This window comes from Gnatocerus cornutus, chromosome 4 (assembly GCF_029298725.1).
Source record: "Gnatocerus cornutus isolate USDA-ARS CGAHR chromosome 4, icGnaCorn1.1, whole genome shotgun sequence".
Classification (NCBI taxonomy): Eukaryota; Metazoa; Arthropoda; class Insecta; order Coleoptera; family Tenebrionidae; genus Gnatocerus; species Gnatocerus cornutus.
Genome location: NC_142236.1, coordinates 2,740,157 through 2,765,546, shown reverse-complemented (window position 1 = coordinate 2,765,546; position 25,390 = coordinate 2,740,157). Strand labels below are relative to the sequence as shown.

At 35.7% G+C, this 25,390-nt stretch overlaps 1 protein-coding gene across 5 annotated transcripts in view; it reads right to left on the bottom strand.

Moving 5' to 3' along the window:
* The window catches only part of zfh1 (Zn finger homeodomain 1), a 230,205-nt gene that overhangs the window by 66,133 nt on the left and 138,682 nt on the right, over nucleotides 1–25,390 (bottom strand). The window lies entirely within an intron of this gene.

The following is a 25,390-nucleotide window of genomic DNA, read 5'->3' as shown; positions in this document are numbered from 1 at the left end:
AAAATTTTATTGGAAGTGCGAATTGGACGCAATCGAAGGATCTATATTTCATATTTATGCCTTCTTTACTGATTCACTGCTGTCATATTTGAAACCGCTATTTCTTATTTCGTCTGTTTAGGGGCAAACGCGCCTTCCGAAATCGTAAAAATAATTTGACTTGCAAAATTTTTTCACTATTTACGAGTGGATTTGGATATTTATCAAGAAGAATTTTTTCGAGAGTTCCGGAAATTTATTTCGGAATAAGCTCCAGTTATTTATTCAAATACCTCGCACCCGCGAATGCGATAAATGCTAAACCTGGACAAAGTTTGGGGTGATAATTCGGGTTTATACAGTGAGGGGTTAATAATCGGTGCATTATTGACCTTTCAAGTGCGAAAATACGAAATTACAAATATTACTTTGGAAATTTTATATTCACACCTACAACTTTGACGCTACAGCAAATTTGGGGAGGTTTCTACCCTTTGTGCCCTCATTGACAGTGCCAAATGACTTAATTACTAAACAATAAAAACCAATTTTGAAAATTTTTATATTTCGGACCAAAACTTCAAAAATTTCATATGAGCACTTGTAATTTCAAACAATTTTGAAGCCACAGCAATGAAATTTGGAGAAGTTTCTACCCTTAACGCGGTTATTGACTGTGTCAAATGACATAATTATAGAACAAGAAAAACTAATTTTGTAAATTCAACAGCTTTAATTCTGACAATTTGGATGAAATTGCAATCAAATTTGAGGAAATTTCTACCCTTCATGGACGGTGCCAAATGACATAATTATGGAGCAAAAGAAACTAATTTTGAAAACTTTTATATTTCGTACCGACCAATTTGCCCAACTTCAAATCACCACCTATAATTCTGACAATTTTGACGCTACAGCAATGAAATTTAGGGAGGTTTCTACCCTTGATGTCCTTATTGAGTGAGTCAAATGACAATTATTAAGCAATAGAAACTAATTTTAGAAATTTTTCGAACCAACTGAAAATTTCAAAAACTTCTTATGACCACTTGCAATTTTTGCAATTTTGACCCTACAGCAATAAAATTTAGGAAAGTTTTCACCCTTGTCCAGTTTATTAACTACGGCGAATGAAATACTTATAGAGCAAAATACAGGGTGTCCCAGAACTAGCAATACAGATGGTAAATTTCAAAACAAAAATTGACTAAGTTTAATAGTAATCGAGAACTGATAAAAAGTTAACAACCAATCCCAAAAGCTTATTCGAGAAGTAGAGTAAATGGCCATCCCAATTTCCTAGGCAACGAGAGTCTGGCCAATGGATGATAGTATGTGTCCATAGTTACCAATTTTCAAATTCTGTTCGGCTTCGGGATTGGCTACAGTTTTTTTGTCTTATCTCGGTTATTTTTTGAGTTAAAAAATTATGGTTTCAAAATTTTGGTTCAGAATTGTTGCCTCCATAAGCCCTTTTTCTCTGGGGCGCGAGTTCTGGGACACTCTGTATAGCCAATTTTGATTTTTTTATGTATCAGACCAATTCAAAATTTCCACCATATCATATCAGCACCTATTATAATTCTGTTAATTTTCAAGCTACAGCAATAAAATTTGGGGCAGTTTCTACTCTTATTGCGCTTATTGTCTATGCCAACTAACTTAATTCTAAATCAAATTTCAGAAATATTCATATTTGTAGCCAATTCAAAATTTACACAACGTAATATCAGCACTTACAATTCTCACACTAAAATTTGGGAATTTTATTACCCGCAATAGGCCAAATGCCATAATTATAGAGCAAACGACAAAAATTTTGGAAATTTTTATATTTCGACCAAACTCAAAATTTCCACGAATTCATAAGAGCACCTGTAATTCTGTCAATCTTGACGCTACAGCAATAAGATTTAGGGAGGTTTCTACCCTTAAGACGCATATTGTCTATGTCAACTGACATAATTCTAGACCAACAGAATCAAATTTCAGAAATTTTCACAATTTTTGCCAAACCAAAATTTCCGCAAATTCATCAGCATCTGTATAATGTGTGAAATTTGGGGCAATATCTACCCTTAACGCCTTTATTGACTGCCAAATGACCTAATTTTAAAACAAAAAAGTCAATTTTTAAAAATTTTCATATTTAGAGCCAATCCAAAGTTTTTACAAATTCATATCAACACCTGTAATCCTGTCAATTTTAACGCTATGGCAATAAAATTTAGGGCAATTTCAACCCTTAACGCCTTTATTGAAGGTGCCAAATGACATAATTTTAAAACAAGAAAGTCTATTTTTTAAAATTTTAATATTTAGGGCCAAACAAAATTTTCACAAATTCATGTCAACACCTGTAATTCTGTCAATTTTAAAATTTAGGGCAGTTTTTTACCCTTAACGCCTTAAGTGACCGTGCAAAATGTCATAATTATAGAGCAACAGAGTCAAATTTAAAAATATATATATATTGCGGGAAAATTCAAAATTTCCACAAATTCAGATCAGCATCTGTAATTCTGTCACTTTTGAAGCTACAGCAATAAAATTCGGGGCAATTTTTACCCTTAATGCCTTTATTGACTGTGCCAAAAAACATAATTTTAAAACAAAAAAGTCAATTTTTTTAAATTTTTATATTTAGATCCAATTCAAAATTTTCACAAATTCATATCAACACCTGCAATTCTGTCAATTTTAACGCTACAGCAATAAAATTTAGGGCAATTTCAACCCTTAATGCCTTTATTGAATGTGCCAAATGACATAATTTTAAAACAAGAAAGTCTATTTTTAAAAAATTTAATATTTAGGGCCAAACAAAATTTTCTCAAATTCATGTCAACACCTGTAATTCTGTCAATTTTAACGCTACAGCAATAAAATTTAGGGCAATTTCAACCCTTAATGCCTTTATTGAATGTGCCAAATGACATAATTTTAAAACAAGAAAGTCTATTTTTAAAAAATTTAATATTTAGGGCCAAACAAAATTTTCTCAAATTCATGTCAACACCTGTAATTCTGTCAATTTTAACGCTACAGCAATAAAATTTACGGCAGCCTTTTACCCTTAACGCCTTAAGTGACCGTGCAAAATGTCATAATTATAGAGCAACAGAGTCAAATTTAAAAAAATATATATATTTCGGGAAAATTCAAAATTTCCACAAATTCAGATCAGCATCTGTAATTCTGTCACTTTTGAAGCTACAGCAATAAAATTCGGGGCAATTTTTACCCTTAATGCCTTTATTGACTGTGCCAAAAAACATAATTTTAAAACAAAAAAGTCAATTTTTTTAAATTTTCATATTTAGATCCAATTCAAAATCTTCACAAATTCACATCAACACCTGCAATTCTGTCAATTTTAACGCTACAGCAATAAAATTCAAGGCAGATTCTATCCTTAACGCCTTTAGTGACCGTGCAAAATGTCATAATTATAGAGCAAGAGAGTCAAATTTTAGAAATTTTTATATTTCGAGCAAACTCAAAATTTACACAACTGAATATCAGCACCTGTAAGTCTTGCAATTTTGACGCTACAACAATGAAATTACGGAGGTTTCTACCCTTGACTACGGCAAAAAAGACCAATATTCGATTTTTTTTTATTTTCAACGAACTCAAAATTTTCACAACTTTATATGAGCACCTGTAACACAATTTTGGCGCTCCAGTAATGAAATTTGGGGAACTTTCTATCCTTAACTGTCATAACTATAGAGCTAGAAAATACAGTTTAGGAAATTTTCAAATTAAGAAACAACTCAAAATTCCCTGAAATTTTGATGGAACAGCAATGTGACTCGTAGAGATTGTTTATGATCACATTGAAGCCACTTTTCCGAGCATCGTGGGATTAGAAGCGTGTTGTTGCAAAGTGTGAGGTAAAAAGTCGGCATATGAGGAATTCCCCCATTTCCTCGTTTATCTTCCTCGTCCATGTTTAATTTTCCGTCATGATTCCGTAAACTTCCCTATTATCGTAATCTACTTATCGCGTCCGAATCTCGCAGATGTAACTAAAGTCGACATGGTGACAAGCAACGTGTTACCAATATGTTTAACAACTGCAAAAGCACGTCACTCGTGATAGATGTCCGGCTCAGTAGAGATTATGAGATTAATTTCAGAACACTTTACTTATTAAATTAAAAGGAGGGTGAGAGAGTTTTTCCGTTATGACAGTATATCAGGAAGGTTTTTGTTGTTTCGTTCTCGCAGCGATACATCACGGCCTAATTAATTTCAATTATCACCTTGAGAAAAACAGGAGAGACGAAAAGGGAGAATTCGGGTGGAAAGGGCATTGTTCACTGACCAGAAGTAGAAGGATGAAATATGTCGCGGAACGCTCAGCAAAGCAGAAAGCCAACCAGAGCCAGGTAATTACTTTCCAGACAATACAATCAATTAATTACCGGCTGACGGCCACCGCAGGTCGTCGGGACGCGTGCTGATACCGACAAACAACCCCCGTCATTTAACAGATTTCTTCCCCAATTTTTGATTTCCAAGATCCAAATTTCGCACCAATCTGCTTTTGACCGGCATCAATTAAAATCGCGCTCACAATTAGTTCCAGTGTATGTAACAATTTTAATTGCATCCACCAGATCAAACATCCCCATATCGATTCCAAAATCCCAGTGAGCGTTCCGCAGGATGTCAGCCGAGCTGCGGTGACGTTGTTCTTCACGGTCGACTGACTCTTGCACCAAGTGGACGCCGTGTCAAACCACGTGTCACGGTGCCCTCATCTACGGCAAATGCCAGATCAACCCTCCACCCTCTAATGCGTGTTGACACTGTCTTCATTACACCCTTTACACACAAAAGACGTTTAAACATTGGATTTTTGCGCCATGTCATGATTGACGGACATTAGGGTTCAAGCAAAAAAGTCACCACCACCGTTAAGGGACGATGGAATAATTGATGTGGTTCGGACATAGATAGTACTGATTGATGGCATCACTATTGGCATATTGAGACTTCCTGGACGGAACGGACGGTCTTAATAGTAGAGACATGTGGAGGGACAAAATGGCAAGACTATAAAATTTTAATAGATGGATCCGATCCGAATTTCGGATTAAATTAAAGCTAGACCGGGAGACTACGCAAATTTTATACTCGAGGCTATTGCGACAAAGATTCATCTCCAAATTTACCACATAAACAAACATTTTCAATTAGCGAGCGGTGCTATGAGGTTTCGATAGGAGCGTTGTACATTTTTTTTTTATTTTCGAAAATTCAAACCGGTGAAGTATGATCTGCAATTATAAAAGACGTGAACATGCCAAAATTAATTTATCGATATAAAATAGTAATTTATAGCACAAGGCCGAAAAATGCTCTTTGGAGTCTGAGTGAAACTGAGTGTTCCACACTATTTTTAAGGTTAACAAAGTTTAAAATTTAAAACAACAAATTCTGATCTAGTGACTTTTACTCTTCAAAGTTGCTCGTCTGGTAACTATGTTGGAAATAAAATATTCTAACCTATTTTAAATACTTCAGCGGACTCCTATGTCAATTGAAGACAGCGCGATAGCAACCGTTAAACAAAAAATTAACTAGTTTCTTTTTGAGGAACATGACTCCAAAAACCCTAAAAAAGAACGGCGGCCTTAAAAATAATTTACTGAAAATCAATGCAAATATAGAAAATTTTCATATTTACAATCAACACCTGCAATTCTGTCAATTTTGACGTTAAAGCAGTCAAATTTGAGGCAGTTTCTACCCTTAACGCCTTATTGACTGTCCCAAATGTCATAATTCTGGATCGAAAGAGTCAAAATTTTCGTATTATTTTGACTTTGAATTTACATAACTGAATAGCAACTGTAATTCTTACAATTTTCCCCCTACAGCAATGACATTTGGGGAGTTTTCTACCCTTACCGTGTTTATTGACGATGGGCAAATAACATAACCATAGAGCAAGAAAAGCCAATTTTGAATATTTTTATATTTCGTACCAACTTAAAATTTGCCCAACTTAATATCAACACTTGTAATTCTCACAATTTTGACACAGCGTCAATGAAATTCGGGGAGCATTCTACCCTTAACTCGTTTATTAAATGTGCTAAATAATATGACTATAAAACGAAAGAGACAAATTTTAGAAATTTGTGTAATTCGGGCATGTCCAAAATTTCCGCAACTCCATGTGAGCAGCAATGAAATTTGAGGAAATTTGTGTCCTTGTAACTCTAGTACTTTTAACACCACAGCAACCAAATTTGGGAAGGTTACTCATTTGAAATTAGTTAAAAAATGAGCAAAATTTCAAAATTATCAAGCGGATATAAGCAATTTTTGAAATTTTTATTTTTTTTAGGTGGACGAAAAATGCATTTTTTATTGGGGTTGAAACTCTGAAAATTTTAATGCCACAGCAATAAAATTTAGGGAGATTACTAATTAAAACCTTGTTACTAATTAGGCCAAATTTAAGAATTATTGGGCAAAAGCAACTGGTTTTAAAAATTTTTGCTTTTTTTGCGAACTGAAAAGTGCAATTTTTTTGGGGTTGTAAATCTGGTAATTTCAATGCCACAGCAATCAAGTTTGGGGAGGTTACTAATTTAAACCTTGTTACTAATTAGGCCAAATTTAAGAATTATTAAGCACAAGTGACATATTTTGGAAGTTTTGATTTTTTTAATGAACCGAAAAGTGCAAAATTTTTTAATTAAGGGTTGTTACTCTGGTAATTTTTACGCCACAGCAACCAAATTTGGAGAGGTTACTAATTTGAAATTAGTATAGAAATGAGCGAAATTTCAAAATTATTAAGCGGAAGTAACCGATTTTTACAATTTTTTTTTTAGATGGATCGAAAGATGCAAATTTTTATTATTTGGGGTTGTAATTCTGGTAATTTCAATGCTAAACAGCAATCAAATTTAGAGAGGTTACTAACTAAGACCTTGTTACTAATTAAGCCACAAAAATTCGCATCGAAGTAGGCCGTCCCAACCAGTCATGATTTGCCTAATTTTTTTTTTTAATTCTCGTATTTTCCGATATATTTTTAATCTTTATGACCATAACTACGTTGATATCTTAAACCTGTTTACTATGTTTTATTAACTATTTTTCAAAACGACAAAAAAAATAGTACGTGATACGAAGGTTTTGAGGTAAAGATATTGTTTAGCAGTATATTTAGATCATAAAACAGCAACTTTCAAAAAAATAACTCAAAATAAATTAGAATTTGTCGCGTAGTGTAATTAATAATCATGTACAGTACTTTGGCAAAAATCTCATAGCAAAAGCTCGCTCACATTCCCGTGGATTGAGTTACGCGTTTTCCGCTCCGAAGTGAATCAGCCCTCATCCGTGAATTCTTTGTAGGTACGAGACAATGGTCTCTTCGCCAGCTGCAGGTATGTGTCCTAATCAAGTCCAATTTAAGAAGTATTAGTTAAAAGCGCCCGTATGTGGGATAGGGGCGCCGCGATATCATCGCCCAATTCCAGAACTCACCTTAACTCAGTCAAAGTGGTTTAGGGGTAGATCGAGAAGATAGGTCTAATTTCTAGCGGCAACAGTTGGTGATTTTTTCGTTATAATTTCGATACATTGTTTACTCGAAATAAAAGCGCGATAAATCACCTTCCAGCCCCTGGCTTAATTTCGCGAAGCGATCAATTTCAGGCGAGCAATAAAAATAATATAAACCTGCAGACGTGGTGTCAATTGCATTTTTATGTTTTATTTCGAGGGAAAGGAAGAACAACACATAAATAAATTTCTTCGATGCCGAGGAAATGTTCGGGAGTTTGATTACAACACTTTAATTCAATATCGAAGTATGCATAGAATTTATGCTCTTAAATACACCGAAGCGTCTCAAACTTTTAATCAATTTTCGAACATGAAAAAGAATCTCCGGGTATTCGCTATTCCTTATAAGTTGAGGGAGTTGGACGGGGATGATGCCTTTAATACAAACACTGGAAAAAGGGAGACTTAATTCCATCAGGATTAACAGGTCTTACATAATAATTAGACCGTTCATTCTTCAATTTGCGCAAGAAGCTCGGGCTCTTCAGGTGGAGTACCACTCTGCTTTTCACCCGCTAATTAATTTATGGGGCCTCGAAAACCTCGCAAGACGGCTCTGTGTTGTAGTTGTCCCTATGTAAATCCTAACAATCGTGTCATAAGACGCAAAATGTGCTAAATGACATAACTATAGAGTAAGAGAGTGCAGTTTTGGAAATTTTCAAATTAAGAAACAACCCAAAATTCCCGAATTTGTAAAAAAACATAATTTACTGAAAATCAATGCAAATGTAGAACATATTATTCCCGCCAATAAAACGTTTTATCTGACGTAGTTTTGACATTACTTGATTGAAAAATATACGAATAACACTGCGTGACAAAGTTTTCACACCCTAAAAACTGTTAGGTGCAATAAATAGCCCACATTTCTATAAAAAATATGTCGTTTAAATCAACTAGGTTACGAGTATATTGTAAGTATTAAACCTTTTTGTTTTCAAAATAAAAGTAATTACACAGCTCAAGTACAATTCAGACAAAATTAGTATAAAAAGCACGAATTTTTGCCAAATTTCAGAATTATTGAGCAGAAGTGACATATTGTAGAAATTTTAATTTTTTGAATGAACCGAAAAGTACGAAATTTCTTTATTAAGGGTTGTAACTGGTAATTTCAACGCCACAGCAACCAAATCTGGGAAAGTTACTAATTTGAAACTAGTTTAGAAATGAGCCAAAAACTTAATTCCATCAGGATTAACAGGTCTTACATAATAATTAGACCGTGTGCTCGGGCTCTTCAGGTGGAGTACAACTCTGCATTTTACCCGCTAATTACTTTATGGGGCCTCGAAAACCTCGCAAGACGGCTCTGTGCCGTAGTCGTCCCTATGTAAATCCTAACGATCGTGTCATAAGACGCAAAAAGGCCATCGAATGTCCAGCATATCCCATCTATCGGTCCCCGACGGCTTGTACGAGGTCGTAATAACATTCGGTGGTTCGCGAAACGGCGCTGGAACAGCACTAAACCTTTTGTCCGAATGCATCGAGGCCCTCAATCCCATTTGATTATGCCAGAGCACGCGTGCGGACAAACGTCCAGATCCAGAACAGACAGATATGAACCACCGGAGGAACGTTCCGTGGCACGAACGCAATCTCTTTTGCTAGTTTAGCACCGAATCACGATCGCTTTTCACCTTTACTCACTATCAATTTCCTAACAGTCTATTACGTTTATGTTCCGAAGCCAATCGGCTACGAAACGAGGATAAAAGAGCTTCATTTTGCACCGTAAACACCGTTACACTCTATAAAATCTCGGCGCGGTTTATACAGCTTTTGGCGTTTTTTTAATCGAAAACAATCCTTTTTGGAAAAGTGTCTCTTCGGTGCAACTCTCGATTACGACTATTAGGGGTTGATGGGTGCTTCGTCATTATAAGTGCTCATAAACATTCAACTTTGGACTATACGAAAAACGCATAAACTACGGTTCGTAACTTTGCCGGTAATAAATCTGACAACTGAATGTGTATTTTTACAATAACATAGTATTCAAGCGAAAATTTTATAAGGCTATTCACGGTTATGTCGAAATAATAAGTCAGGTTAGTACATTAGATGCTACAAAAATCAAGAATGGGCGATTTATTGCTCCACGATCTCTCCTATTCAGGTTCATAAACATTTTACTCGAATAAAATTGGCGGAGGAGCTTCCAAGCAACTTATTTTGTCTGGAGGTGTGATTGAAAATTTTTCGCGATTTATTTGAACCACTCTGTATATGCTCTATCCTAATTTGGCCACGTCGTATGCGTCCCGGCGCTATTTGTCCGTTTTTATGGCCGCTGTTTCGTCCGCTATGTTGGCTGTTTAATTTATTATTTTTATCCTACGAAATCAAATAAGTGTATGACAAGATAATAAAAATTAAAGCCTGTTTTATTACCGGGCGAAGACGATTCTTTATTTTCTTTTTCGGCCCCGCAGTCGCCGGTAATTAGAGATTTCCCAAGAAAGAAAATTGTTTCGTTTATGGACAAGTCTTTCGCCGTGGTCTTGTATCTGAGTTCAGAATCTTTCAGTTTTCTAGTTGGGGCGCCACAGTTCTGTAATTTCTTCGAAGAAAAATAGTCATGATAATAACACATTCTAATTTTTTTGTTTCAATTTTGAGCTCCTGATGTCAGATCTGCGGCTATTTTTTTTTATTTTTAATCAAGGGTTGTAACTGTAGTGATTTTAAGGCCACAACAATCAAATTTAAGCAAGTTATCAATTTAGACCTTGTTACTAATTACGACAAATTTCAGAACTATTGAGCAAAAGCGACTGATTTTAGAAATATTTAATTTTGAACGAACCGAAAAATCCGATATATTTTTTTAAGGGTTGTAACTCTGGTAATTTTAACGCCACATCAATCAAATTTGGGGAGGTTACTAAATTAGACCTTGTTACTAATTGGGCCAAATGTCAGGATTATTGAGCAAAAGCAACTGAATTTAAAATTTTTTATTTTTCGGATGAACCGAAAAGTGCGAAATTTTTTATTAAGGGTTGTAAATCTGGTAATGTTAACGCCACAACAATCAAATTTGGGGAGATTACTAATTTAAACCTTGTTACTAATTAAACAAAATTTCAGAATTATTAAGCAGAAGCGACTGATTTAAAAAAAAATAAATTTTGGAACGAACCGAAAAATGCGATTTTTTTTATTAAGGGTTGTAAATCTGGTAATGTTAACGTCACAACAATCAAACTTAGGGAGATTACTAATTTAAAATTTGTATGTAATTAGACCAAATTTTAGAATTATTAAGCAGAAGCGACTGACTATAGAAACTTTTAATTTTTAAACGAACCGAAAAATGCGATATTAATTTTATTAAGGGTTGTAACTCTGGTAATTTTAACGCCACAACAATCAAATTTGGGGAGATTACTAATTTAAACCTTGTTACCAACTAGGCAAATTTTCAGAATTATTAAGCAGAAGCGACTGATTTAAAAAAAAAAAATTAATTTTGGAACAAACCGAAAAATGCGATTCTTGTTATTAAGGGTTGTAAATCTGGTAATGTTAACGCCACAGCAATCAAACTTAGGGAGATTACTAATTTAAAATTTGTATGTAATTAGGCCAAATTTTAGAATTATTGAGCAGAAGCGACTGATTTTAGAAATTTTTAATTTTTAAACGAACCGAAAAATGCGATATTAATTTTATTAAGGGTTGTAACTCTGGTAATTTTAACGCCACAACAATCAAATTTGGGGAGATTACTAATTTAAACCTTGTTACTAATTAAGCAAAATTTCAGAACTATTAAGCAGAACTATTAAACTGAAAAATTAAATTTTTGTTTTATTAAGAGTGGTAATCCAAATTAAGGTAGACTTGGCCTTGACCAAAATGTCAATTTTTTTAATTCTTCCTTCTTTTTTTCACGTGTTAAAAAAACACAATGCAAAAAGCACTCTTTTCTTGACCATCTGTTAACCCCCTTAGCGGGGGTTGAATTATCATAATAAATAATATCGCCATTAGTTACAACCCCGTGCTCCTGTATCGAATCCGACGTGTGTCCAGTTAAGTGACACTCACCCTCGTGCGCCCCATTCAAATCTACCTACGCAAAGGTAGGGGAGAAATCGGAGGGCTGTATTTTGCACCCCTTGCAGAACTAATCGCTGTATAACGGTGAACACACATCGTCGCTGGGGGTGTCGTAATCTACCCTACCTCAACCCGCATCGCGATCATGACTCACAAACAAATCGAATTAGCAAATCGGATGAAATTTAAAGGAATCGAAGAGCGTCGTCAAGGAGGTGCCAGCGACTCCATCAAACTCGAAAAAGAAAAATAACAATGATAGTTGCGAAATCATTGGAAAACTTGACTCATAAGAAAAGTTTCCGTGGGGGGATAAATATTCAGGGAGTAATTGGGAGGAGATCCCAGGAAATTGTCCTTCCACCTCATTGCTCTTTCGCTGATGACGTGTGACCGAAGACCATTGATCAGATTCGTTGCCGGACGCGAGGTGACGCTTCGGCTACGATGCGACTACAGTAAAACTTCGTTATGGATGTCACTAATCGCGTACCTTGCGACACGTGACTGGTGGAGTCCGATTCTTCAGACACGTGACCACTAAATCCTTACACAATGATTCATTTGTGTTTGAGTCCTGATTCCCACAGAATGGGGTCCTGGGCCCCATTGTGATAAACAGCATCCGTGTGCGATTTATTTTTTATAATTAGATTTCGTATTATGCGACCCTTATAATATTCCTTCGGTAAAAGGGTGAAGATTTTTATTTATTGACGATAAAAACACAACTTGATAATGTAAAAATTCACTCTAGACACCCCCACACCAATACAAATTAATCCACCGCCGCCCCCGAACATCACATTGCCAAAAGTCATCCATCTATCATCGTATAGTTGAAGGTAAGTCAACTATTAATAATTGTATTTATAACGAAAGACCGCATCATTGCCCCCATTTCTTCAGATGACGTTAAAGCGGATGACTCATAGAATTATCTCACCCTTGGCCGTTGTGTAATTAATCCGCTTAAGTTCAGAGCGAGCTGCCTTTTTGCTCTATCATATCAAAAAAAAATGGTAGCTTGCGTTAATAATTCAGGTGAGCACGTTAAATTGAACGAAATTTATGAATATGAAAGGGAGATTTTTCGGGGTGGAATTGTTCGTATGCCAGACTGTAAATTGTTATTCTGGGGGACCATTGTTAGAGCCATGGGGGTCGCTGGGAGAATAGGTGCACAATTAAAGAGTATTCTTGGACACGTGGAGCGGTGGTAGTCGAGCGAAAAATCGGGGGAGAAGAGTTAAAGGATTGGCTCTAAATTGGGACTGCAATTTTGGAATCTCGCAGATTTATCAGTTTTTGCAAAATCATCCCCAAATTTTGAAAATGATTTATCAATTGCTCACTATTTGGTATGGATCATTTATCATTCATCATCCTACATTTACATTTTAGTCTTTCATAAGATTTTGAAGAAGAATTTGAAAAATCTTGATCACGAAACTAATCATTTTGATAAATTTGATCAGTTTCCTAAAGACTGGTAGAAAAGTAGCACTCAAAAATCTAGATTATGGTCATAAAATGCACATTTTTAAAGTATTGTCTTTTTATAATTTGATAAATAAATCATGATCATTTGAGTTTATCAATTGCACATTAATATGATTTGATATTGGTCAAGAATCCTACATTTACATTTTCGCCTTTCTTTCACAAGATCTCATTGTCATTCGAGAGTTTGATCAAAGAGTTTGCAAATCTTGATCTTAAAACGAATGATTTTGATCATTTTGATGATAAGACTGAAGAAAAATGTCATTAAAAAATCTAGATTATGATCATAAAAAGCAATTGTTTAAAGTATTGATCATCTCAGACGACGCGGCGTACGATTTAGTGATAGTCTCTGTAGAATGTGATCATGAACATTGTTTGATCATACTCACTTTTCAAAAAATCTCACATCTTGATGATGATTTGGCTCAATATCAATTGCACAATAAACTGGTTTGATATTGATCATAGTTTCTTTGATAAATAGTCGAATTGTAGCCGCAAGAACGATAAAAAACGCGTGAATTTATAATATTTGAAAAAGCTCCACAGGAAGTGTTTACAACTTTCACTTTCATTCAAGCTCACCTACTTTACACGTCTTACATTCTTGCGAAGGTCGTCTGACTGGTTTTGCCACCTGCAACATTCCATCGCGTGCTTGAAGGTCGTCCGACTGGTTTGTCACCCAATTCATAAAAATCCGCATCTCGTAATTGTAGTAAAAAGCTCGTTTGCGATTGGTTGTGTTGAATGAATCAAGAGAGGAAAAGTGTGTATTGTTTGGGGAAAATATAGTTTCTCATATTTGGGTGTTCCCACAATGCCATAATTCTGGTCGATGACGTGTCTTTTGATCCCGAGCATCATTACCGAGTATCCATTTGGACCAGGAGGAGCTTGCATTGTTTACTCAAAGAAATAATTTAATGTAATGGAACGAAAGCATATTTCGAAACATCAAACCGTAACCCCATTTCCTTGGTTCGTCCCGACGCACTTCCGGGCGTCCGTCGGTGGGTGCAAGCGCCTCTCTTAATGCAGTTCTTTTCTCTGCAGCCATTCTTCATCTCTTTTGTTCGAAGGAGGTGATAATGACACAGCACCGGCAGATCCGGCCAACTTTTCGTCGGTCTTGTTTTCACAGAAGCTTTCAGCGACCACTCGTTGATTTAATATAATAGGTACATTGTGGCCGATGCCCGAGGTGACTTGAACAACTTCGGTTATGTGGCGCCTCCGGCATCGCGACGCTATTGTTGGACGCCCACACCCAAAGCACTACTTCATTGGATTTGCTGCAAAAGGAATGCATTCCTTGTTCTTTGATCGAGGATGGGCCGCGGCCAACGCTTTTTTAACTGTTCGTTTCCATTATTGCGAGCAAATTTATCGCGACTTTTTGGAAATTCTTACCGTTTAATAACTAACGCCATAAAACCCGTCTACAGAATCCAACAGCTGGAAACTTCATAATCTATTACGAGACACAAAAAATTCAGAGCGATATTTCAACTTTTATTGTCATCACGCAAACATAACGTAATACATGCAAATGTGAATCAACTCTTATATTAATAAAGGAGCCAGTATTAGCAGACATGAAATAAGCTCCTCGTTTTCTCTAAAACATGTCATATTTCTCGATTCTTGGCTTTTATGAAACTCATGTCAACATCACGAAAGGAACATGGAGATATTTACAAAAGCACAGAATCGTATGATGAAAATGAAGAGTTTTAGTTGCGTTCCGCCCGGAAGTTTAAATTAAACAGGTTGCGATGCGCACACAAAAAATCCCTACAAAAGCGTCTTTCATACTACCCAAATCAGAGCGTGCTTTCGCTATGAGCTTTCCATGAGAGTACTGTACAGGGTCCGCCAACTCTAGTGTCCTAGCCCATAATCGCTATTAATTATAAAGCTATATTTTTTTGCACACGATTAATTTGAGTATTAATTAGAGTAATTTGAGTAAATATTATGAAAATCGGTAAAACCGTTCTTGAAAAATAAAGATTTTATGGTAAAATTTACGGAACTAGATATAAATTTCTGTCGTTTTCATTCATCTAACAATTTGGAAGTCTTAGTTTTAAATAAAAATAATTTTTTGATAAAAAAAAAACTATGTAAGGTAAGTTGGGGTAATATCGGACGCGGATAAGACCGAACATATTCAGTTAACCGTTTTTGAGATAAATAAACAAGAAAAGATATTCTTTTTTAATATTTTTCTTTATCAAAAACATCTTTTGAATAGAAATAAGTGATTTTCTTAGTTTTTATCAAAGAAAATTTGTTCGCGACGCCAAACCATCCGTGACAAAAAAACAAATTTTTGCGTCAGCTTCTAGCGCCTTGTCAAATGTAAGCGTATGCAAATTTTCAAAATTTCATCTCTTTGGGGGTTGCCGCACCCTGTGTAACATAAATGAAGAGAGTATTTATGACGTAAGATTTATCTGGTCGAAACGGTCGTTAGCACTTCTTAAAGTCAATTTTGCGCGGTAACTTGGTAGATAAGTTTGAGCAATCGTCACAAGGTCTAAACAACCCTTCATCCCTCGTATCAGATCCGGTTGCGGGAAGTTGTCGAAATACAAACAGAGTTGACATAGGAAGAGGGCACATCCGCCAGAAGACCACACAGATCACGGCCCACTTGCGGTCAGAGCAGTAAGACACTCTTAAGATAAATAACGATATCTATCCTTCCACCCAGTCCCAAGACACACTAATGACCCAAACAACTACCAACTGCAAGGAAACGTCCCTAGAGATACGTGACGTTCCACCAGGGTCTAATGATCGGAGCTGCCTTTTAGCTGGAGATAAGCCGATGCTGATAATAAAAATCATAATTTTATGGACACTCATAAACGATAGAATTAAACAAGTCGTCGAAAATAAGGGCGGCGTCAGCGGAATTCTAATCAAAAATCACGGAAGCGTGAGTATACAGGGTGGTTGAGAAAAAAGAAATCTTTAATTGTTGTTAAACGTGAGTTTTCCGCTCCCTGATGACCTTTTCATGGCCGTCCATTTTTCAGTCCCTCGCACCGAACGGCTGCGATGAGATTTTCATCAAGTATGCAAATGAAGGGGAAAATTACTTTTCCTATATAATCGTCATTATTTCGACATTGACATCGCGTGTGATCACATATTGCTTGTTTTTCCCGACGTCGACCATCATGATATCCCTTAATATCCCGGCGTACACTAAGGGATGAAAGCGCAACGCAACCCTGTTATTACCACACGTTTAACTTTAATTATTCATTCTCGTAACTCTGACCAAGAAAAATCAACGGATTATCGGGAAATTCACGATCGTTTGAATATTTATCGAAATTGAAAATTCGCTCCAAGCTTCCGGCTTTTTTGTTTCTGCTCTGGGGTGAGATTAAAACTAATTTTCACAGTCAACGGAGACTTCACACATCGCGTTTTACGGTTTGTCGGTTCCAGGAGCTGTGAGATTTGATTCTCTTTTTCCTTAGACGGTGTTTGCTCAGATAAACTTCCGAAATTGATGTCGGCGAGTGTACAGGATGATATGCCATCAATAGCGATATGACGAGAGGAGGAGGTGCCGAGGAGCGCAATCTGTTGCATACGAATTTACCTAATGGGCCTTACGTAACATGCACAAAATCTAGGCTTCTGTGCCGCATCAAATCCGGCCCTGTATCTTTTTTAAATGATCATCTTCCACTCTTTTGCTGTTGGTTTTTCACTACTCCTACATCTACTCCTCAATTCTAGATCATTTATCGGTCCTTGATCAATTCTGCATTTGATCTTGAGGCAATTGAATAGAATCAAAGATCATTTTGAATGATCATCTTAAAGTCTTTTGATTTTAGGGTTTTAAAGTGTTTCTTTCTTGAAATTAACGACTGATTATGATGATCATTGAAACATTCCATTATGTGCTTGTTCTTCTACAGTCGAAATTTGCAAATTTTCGCATAAAATCATGACTAAAACTATGCCAAACTTCTGATGTCGATATCTCGCTTATTTTTTTGAGTAAACTTAAATTATTATACATCAATGTACGCAGAATTTTTCGCAGATTCCAAATCTGGGATTTAAATTCAGATCCAACAACAAATAACTGAGGTATGGCCGATCAAAATTTCGGAAAGTTGATTTTCATTTTTCCTCATTTTCGTAATTTTTAAAGTTAAATATCTCGGAAACTATTTGAGATATTGAGATGAGGTTTGCGCCATTCTTTTTCTCGGCTCATTTTACGTTAGAAAATGTTCCCAAAAGCCCAAAATTCGATAGTCGATTTTTCGCGAAAAAAAATTCCGACTCAAACGATGAAAAATTTCCATTTTTTTTATTTTTGGCCATAGCTTGTAAACTATTTGTCCGATCGATCTCAAATTTGACCAGGAGATAGATTTCAAGCTCCTCATTTGACTGATGTAAATTTAAAGCGATTAAACGTCGTTTTCATTTTGGAAACATTGATTGAAAAACACCCTAAAATGATGTTTTCAAAACAGTTTTTTTCAATACCTCGTTTATTTATTAAGCAAACTCAACAAATTTGGGTCTCATTTTACGCAGAATTTCACGCTGAATCCAAAAACATGATAATTTTTGAATTTTTGTCAATAAATAACCGAGTTATGGCCGTTTGAAATTTCGGGTTGTCGCCAGAGAGCCAAATTTTTGACGGTTCAAAACAATTTGTGCTCGATATCTCGGAAACTATTTCAGATATTGAGATGCGGTTTGCGCCATCGTTTTTCTCGCGATTTTTTACATAAGAAATAGTTGTTTGATTTTTCTACAGTCAAAATTTGCAAATTTTCGCAAAAATTCATAACTAAAACTATGGCCAAACTTCTGATATCGATTTCTCGCTTATTTTTTAGATTAAACTTAAGTTATTATTACATCAGTGTACGCAGAATTTTACGTAGATTTCAAATCTAGGATTTAAATTCAGATCCGACAACAGATAACTGAGTTATGGCCGATCAAAGTTTTGGAAAGTTGATTTTCATTTTTTCTCATTTTTCGTAAGTTTTAAAGTTAAATATCTCGGAAACTATTTGAGATACTGAGATGCGGTTTGCGCCATTCTTTTTTTCGGCTCATTTTACGTTAGGAAATGTTCTCAAAAGCCCAAAATTCGATAGCGAAAAAAAAATTACGACTCAAACGATGAAAATTTTTCATTTTTTTTTTTTTTGGCCATAGCTTGTAAACTATTTGTCCGATCGATCTCAAGTTTAGCCAGTAGATTGATTTCGAGCTCCTCTTTCGACTGATGTATAATTCAAAGTTATTAAACGTCGTTTTCATTTTGTAAACGTTGATTAAAAATCACCCTAAAGTGACGTTTTCAAAACAGTTTTTGGGCAATACCTCGTTTATTTATTAAGCAAACTCAACAAATTTGGGTCTCATTTTACGCAGAATTTTAGGCTAAATTCAAAAACATGATAATTTTTTAATTTTCGTCAATAAATGACTGAGTTATGGTCGTTTGAATTTTTGGGTTGTCGCCAGAGGGCCAAATTTTCGAGGGTTCGAAACAATTCGTGCTCGATATCTCAGAAACTATTTCAGATATTGAGATACGGTTTGTGCCATCGTTTTTCTCGCAATTTTTAACATAAATAGTTCTTTGGTTTTTCTACAGTAGAAATTTGCAAATTTTCGCAAAAATTCACGGCTAAAACTATGCCAAATTTCTGATATCGCTATCTCGCTAATTTTTTAGAGTAAGTTATTATACATCAGTGTACGCAGAATTTTCCGCAGATTCCAAATCTGAGATTTAAATTCAGATTCGACAACAAATAACTGAGCTATGGCCGTTTGAATTTTTGGGTTGTCTCTACCGGTTTTGTCATGAAATTACGCAAGTTTTTGAATGATCACTGATCTGATTTCGAAAGATTTTTCAAAAGTACGCTGTAGATCTAAAAATAAAGTAAATGATCAAAGAAAACTGAATGATACAAAACGAAGAATAATGAAACGTGGAAGCATTTCCGGAATGATCAATTTTTGTGGAAACGACACGAAATTTTGGGATTCTCCACATCTTCCCGCCCTCGGCGCGTCCTGGGGGAAACTTGCAAGATTTTAATCCTATGACGTGGGACGTAAAACCGTAATATATACAATTTTCAGGTGAATTTGTAAAGATGTCGGCAACTCGAAAGCCGTAAAGTTTTTTATAATCCGGCACTCAGAGACTAAATACAATTTTACGACTTTTAAATGTCCTGTGCTACGAATTTCGTACAAAGGAGATATTCATAACTAAACGCTGCACCCACTAAATGTAAAACGACGAGAAAAATATGAAAATACGCTCCGACGAGAATTTTAAACGTCGTTAAATCGGTTGCTCTTTTAAAAAGGAATGATTATTCAACATCGACACAATTAACTTTTGTGTTTAGTTGATCGGTTGATAATGTTGAATAACAAGAAGTGTTTTCTCCGGTCGTCGACTCGGCTTCACACGTTACTTCTTATCAACCTTTTAACCCATCAATGACCCTCCTCTTAACGCCAGATTCGAGGCACAGCCTCCATGGTCCCCGATAACAGGTTCCTCTCGAGACCAAGAGAGTGATAATGCGAGAAGTTAGATAACACCCATCGTGGGCGTCGATGTTTCATCGTCTATTTTCTTCATCAAAAATCGGTGAAACAAACGCTCATTAGTCATCACCCACGCACACTGCAACTGCATTACTGGAAGGAAGCACACTTGATAAATCTTCAGGAAATGTTAGGGTCAGTGCAGGTTCGTGGGTTGACAAGTTCACCGACAGATTAAAGCCGTGCATCCACCGTTCCAAGAACCGCATTATCGCTTTTGTTTGAAGACATACCGCGATTTTTCGGGGCGTCGCTGGACTTTGCCGTTGCGATAAGAGCACATGTGTTAATTGCCACTTTTTTCCTTGTTGATGAATAGTCACGGTGTCTGATAATTTTACAGGATGGGCGACCGAACTTTGATACAAAGAGTCTCTTGTGTGTTGAGGATGTGGTTGTTTGTTTATTAAGGTGTGTACGCCGGATTAATTGCGTTTTTGGTTCCTCTCGGCTTTCAATAACGACCAGGATATGAACGCAGGTTATTGAAATGTTGATGAAATGTTAATGAAAGAAGCAGGTTTAAGCCGACGACCCCCAAATGCCCCCTTTGTACACAAAAACGTGGTCAAATGAGTTTTTGAAACACGCCCACGGAACTGCGGCGAAAAATTATAAAACCAGCCCAAAGTCTAGGGGGCAGAGGTGAGATTTGCTCTTCACCTGTGATCAAATACATTCAGAAGCGGACCAAAGTCCTAAACACATTCTTTTTAGTCTTTTCTTTTATTTTTCCTTGCATTTTATTTTTTTCTATGTGCAGTTGAGGCTTTGAGGGGCCTTCAAATCCGTCGTCTCTGATCTCGATGAAATTTAAAAAATCTCTGATCATCGTTAACAATTTTGAACGTCTTCAAAATTATCACTGATCTATTTTTAAATGATAGATAGATCTAGATGGAAAGTTGGCCCTGTTAAATGATTAAAGAATATTAAATGCCCAGATGAAGTTTAAATAATTCTGATCATCCTTTTCTCTAAGGTTTAGTTATAAAATGACAGAAATCAGCACGAAAATTTTCAAATTAACGATCAATAACAATTTTAGAAGATTTTAAATGATCACAGATTAAATTCTGAATGATTTTCAAGAAAATGCTGTAGCCGTAAATGTAAAATTAAGCCTGTTAAATGATCAAAAAATAATGAATGATCGTTCGTATTTAAAATATAGCAAAACGCCTAGATGAAGTTTGAACGATTTTGGTCGTCCTCTCTACTGGCGCTAGTCATGAATATAATCATGCAAATTTGGAAGAAACATTAAAATAAAGCGATCAATAACGATTTTTAGAACTTTCTTAAATCATCACAGGTCTGATTTTGAATGATTTTTCAACAGATTGCTATAGCCCTAAAAGTAAAGTTGGACCTTTTAAATGATCCGTAAAAATGATCAAATCAAATTGAATGATCGTTTAAAACATTGTATAACGTCCAAAGTTTGAATAATCTTGATCGTCCTCTTTTTACTGGTTCTAGTCATGAAATTACGCAAGTTTAGAAAGAATGTTTAAAATTAGCGATCAATAACAAATTTGAAAGATTTTTAAATGATCACAATCTGATTTTGAACATTTTCCTAAGAGAATCCTGTAGCGCTGAAAGTAGAGTATATTAAATGATCAAAAATAATGTAATGCTTTTTGGCGTCTAAAACATTGTAAAACGCCTAGACAAAGTTTTAATGATTTTGCTCGTCCTCTTTACTGGCTCTAGTCTTAAAATAATGCAAGTCTGGAAAGAGTCTTTCACATCACCTATCAATAACAATCTTGAAGGAGTTTTGAAAAAGATTGAATGATCTTGATTGTCCATAAAATTACGCAAGTTGGAACGAAATGTTTTAAATTACCAAAATGATAAAAAAAAATGAATAATCGATTTTGATCGTCCCTTCATAAGGTCCAATGACAAATTGACTCAATTCTGAAAGAAAACATTCAAATTGGCGATCATTAACAATTTTGAAAATGATCACTGATCCGATTTTTATCATTTTTAAAAAAGCGCTGATGAAAACATATTGATCGTTGATGTTTAAAACATCTGGTGCTTTGACCCAGATGAAGTTCGAATGATCTTGATCGTGGTCTGTACTAGTTCTAGTCATGAAATTACGCAAGTTTGGAAGAATTTTTAAATGATCACTGATCTGATTTTAAATGATTTTTCAACAAAACGCTGTAGATCTAAAAATAAAGTAAATGATCGAAAAAAACTAAATGATGGTTGAAGTTTTAAACATTGTAAAGCGTCAGATGAAATTTGAATGATTTTGATCGTCCCTTCACAAGGTCCAAGAACAAATTGACTCAATTATGAACGGAAACTTTCAAACTGATGATCATGTTTAAAATGGTCAGTGATCTGATTTTGAATAATTTTTTAAGAGAACGCTGTAGATCTAGAGGTTAAGTTAAGCCTGTTAAATGATCAAAACACATTGATCGTTAATTTTTAAAATATTTCAAAGCACCCAGATCAAGTTTGAATGATCTTGATCGTCCTCCCTACTGAGTTAAGTTTTAAAATGAAACAAGCCTGAGACCTCTTTCAAATTAACGATCAAAAAAGATTTTGGAGCATTATTTAAATGATCACTGATCTAATTTTGAATGATTTTTCGAGTAAATGTTGTAGCCCTACAAGTAAAGTAAAGCCTTCACACTGATCACTAAAATGTTAAAAAAAAGATTAAAGGATCGTTGGCATTTAAAGGCATTATAAAGCGTTCGAATAGAGTTTGAATGATCTTGATCGTCCTCTCTACTGGTTCTACTCATGAAATTACGCAAGTTTGGAAAAAATCTTTCTAATTAGAAATCAATGACGATGTTGGAGAATTTCTAAATGACCGTAAGGTAGAAGAGGTATATATATATGTATGTTAAATGATCACTGATCTGATTTTGAATGATTTTTCAAGAGAACGCTGTAGATCTAGAAATAAAGTAACTGATCAAAAAAGACTAATGTTTTAAACATTGAAAAACGACCAGATGAAATGATCTTGATCAATGATCAATGATCTGTTTTTGATCATCCTGTCCATCGCCTCTGGTGATTTCCAAGAAGAATTAGACGTAAAACGTAGTTTCTTCGTAAGCAATCATCATGTCAATATCGAATCAGTTACCTTTGGTCGTTGATTAAATCGACGCGCCTCGGCAATAAAGCAATTGTCGGGTAATAACTCTTGTATGAACGCAGTAAATTGGACGGCGCATGTTAGGGTTTAGAATCTAAACACATGTAATGTAACGCGAAACCGACTCTAATGCCTGAACGGAACGAGCGTTGTCGTTGTCGGAACACGGGTCCTGACATTAATTACCTATATCCGTGTAACAGAGCGATCGAACACAACCTGTCAATTAGACAGCATTAGTCGAATCCTGTGATCGTCGTTGTTCGGAGAGAGCTCTAACGTTGTCGGTGCCCTCTTGACTGATTTCGCCCCATGGCCAAGACCCTGTGCAAACTTGGGTGATTTGTTCGACTGCGATTCAGTCGAGGGCACTAATTGATGGCCGAGTTGCCTTCTGAACGAGACAGCGTCTAATAGAAATGTCAACAAGGAGCACCGGTTTCGTTACTTTTACAACTGATACCGCAGATTACCGATTGAGAACAACACATGACGATAAAGATTGAGTTGATTTTTTCAACGTTTGTTTGGGAAGTTCACCTTCGCTCTCTCGTCTTGAAATTTATTTTTCCGCGAGGGTATCATCCCTTTTGGTTGCGTATTCTTATCATGGCCAACTGTAAATAACTCCGATTTGTCCATGTCCGGTCGTGAACAAATGCTCGCCGGAATAGGGAATGTGCAAAGATTGAGAACACGCTGAGAAAAAATGCATACTATTTCTCGATGGCAGAGGAAAGACAATTTTCTGTTCCATTTGATGCGTCAGTTAGAGACATTGTCCACGAAGGGAAAAATACCAGGCTTAGGTGGATAATTACAGTCAATAATAATTAACGGTCTAGAATAAATCAACGGAAAGAATGAAGGAAGTTTTAATTTAAACGGAACGACGCCCTCCGCAGGGAAATTGCTAAGCAAATTAAGGACAAGATTAAAAAATATTTTCACCTAATGGACCGCCGATTTCGGGGCTATTTTTACCCCATCACGCGCCACTCTCAACAAAAATAGGTTAATTATTAGACTCGGTATTACCATGACTATGGACCAAAGTTTCAAAATAACATCCTGCTTCAACCCCATTAGTAACTATATAATACATCCGATAACAAAAGTGGAAGTTTTTATGGCACTCCACAACCTTCCGAAGGCAACTTTCGTCGTCCTGATCCAATTATTGATTATATTTTCAAGCATAAAGAACATATTTGCTTATTGATATCTCGTCGAAGAAGCCATCACAAACTTGTTGAATTGAGATAATCTCGGAACGGTTCGAAACTCGACGCGGATAATTGCTACCACCACCTAAAATGCAAAAATCTCTTCAAATGATAAACGCGAGGTCATGCGAACTTCGAGATTGTTGATGTTATCGGTGGACGATCCCAATTCACCAAACAGGCGCCCAAAATTGCGATACACGACCCTCGACGTCTGCTGGATCAACAAGACAAAAGGAAGCGGATTTTAATGCGGAAGGAACGCGCCGCTTTTTTCTCCAAACGAACGAAATCATTAGTTCCTAGCATCAAAAATTGTGCTGGGAGCTTTTCGCGAGAGTGCTGTACATGAAATTTTTTGCGATGTGATGCTCAAACTTGACGCACCTTCATGTGCATTCCGCAACATTTCGCAACAAAAACAACAAAAAATTATGCTCAAACTTAACGCTGAGCATCATGCCACGAAAATTGATCAAATTTTGTGCTAATTTGTGCTGTAATTTTTAAATTCTGTGCTCTTTTCGTCTTTGAGTTATTTCAAAAACGAAAATGAGAGAAAGTCAAGTTTGAGCATCATACATCACAAAACAGCTTAAGTACAGACCGTCCAAACTAAATGTGAGTAAACACGCGCATAGAAAAAGATATATAGTCGCTACCATAGGTGTCGAGAATAGGAAATTTGAAGTCATAATAAAATTGCAGTTGCAGGCTTTCGCAGACAAGAAAAAAACTCTTAAGATGATTAGTTTTGATTCGGATCCCACCCGGTCAGTCAGGTAAGGCCACACAAAAATGCCCGATTAGTTACATAAGCGCAAGCGCTTGAAAAACTAAATCGCACATTTTTTTTTATAATGCTCAAACTTGACGCTTCTTCAAAGAGAATTCGTTGAAATCTGTATTTTGAGTTGCCTTCTATTTCCTATATGTTTTTGAAATACAGTAGAACTTTGATTATCCGGACTAATTGTTGCAAAAAGTATCCAAATATTCGAAAATCCGGATAATAGAATGTATGGGAAAAACACAAAAAATTATGCAAAACTTGTATTATTATAAAAGTTAAATAAACACAAATAATATAATATTAAGTTTTTTTTAAATATTTTGTAATTGTTTGGATAGGTACAATTTTTCCTCTTGACGGGGCGGCCAAGTCTCGAATTCGTTTGAGGTTTAGTAAAGCGACAGTGTC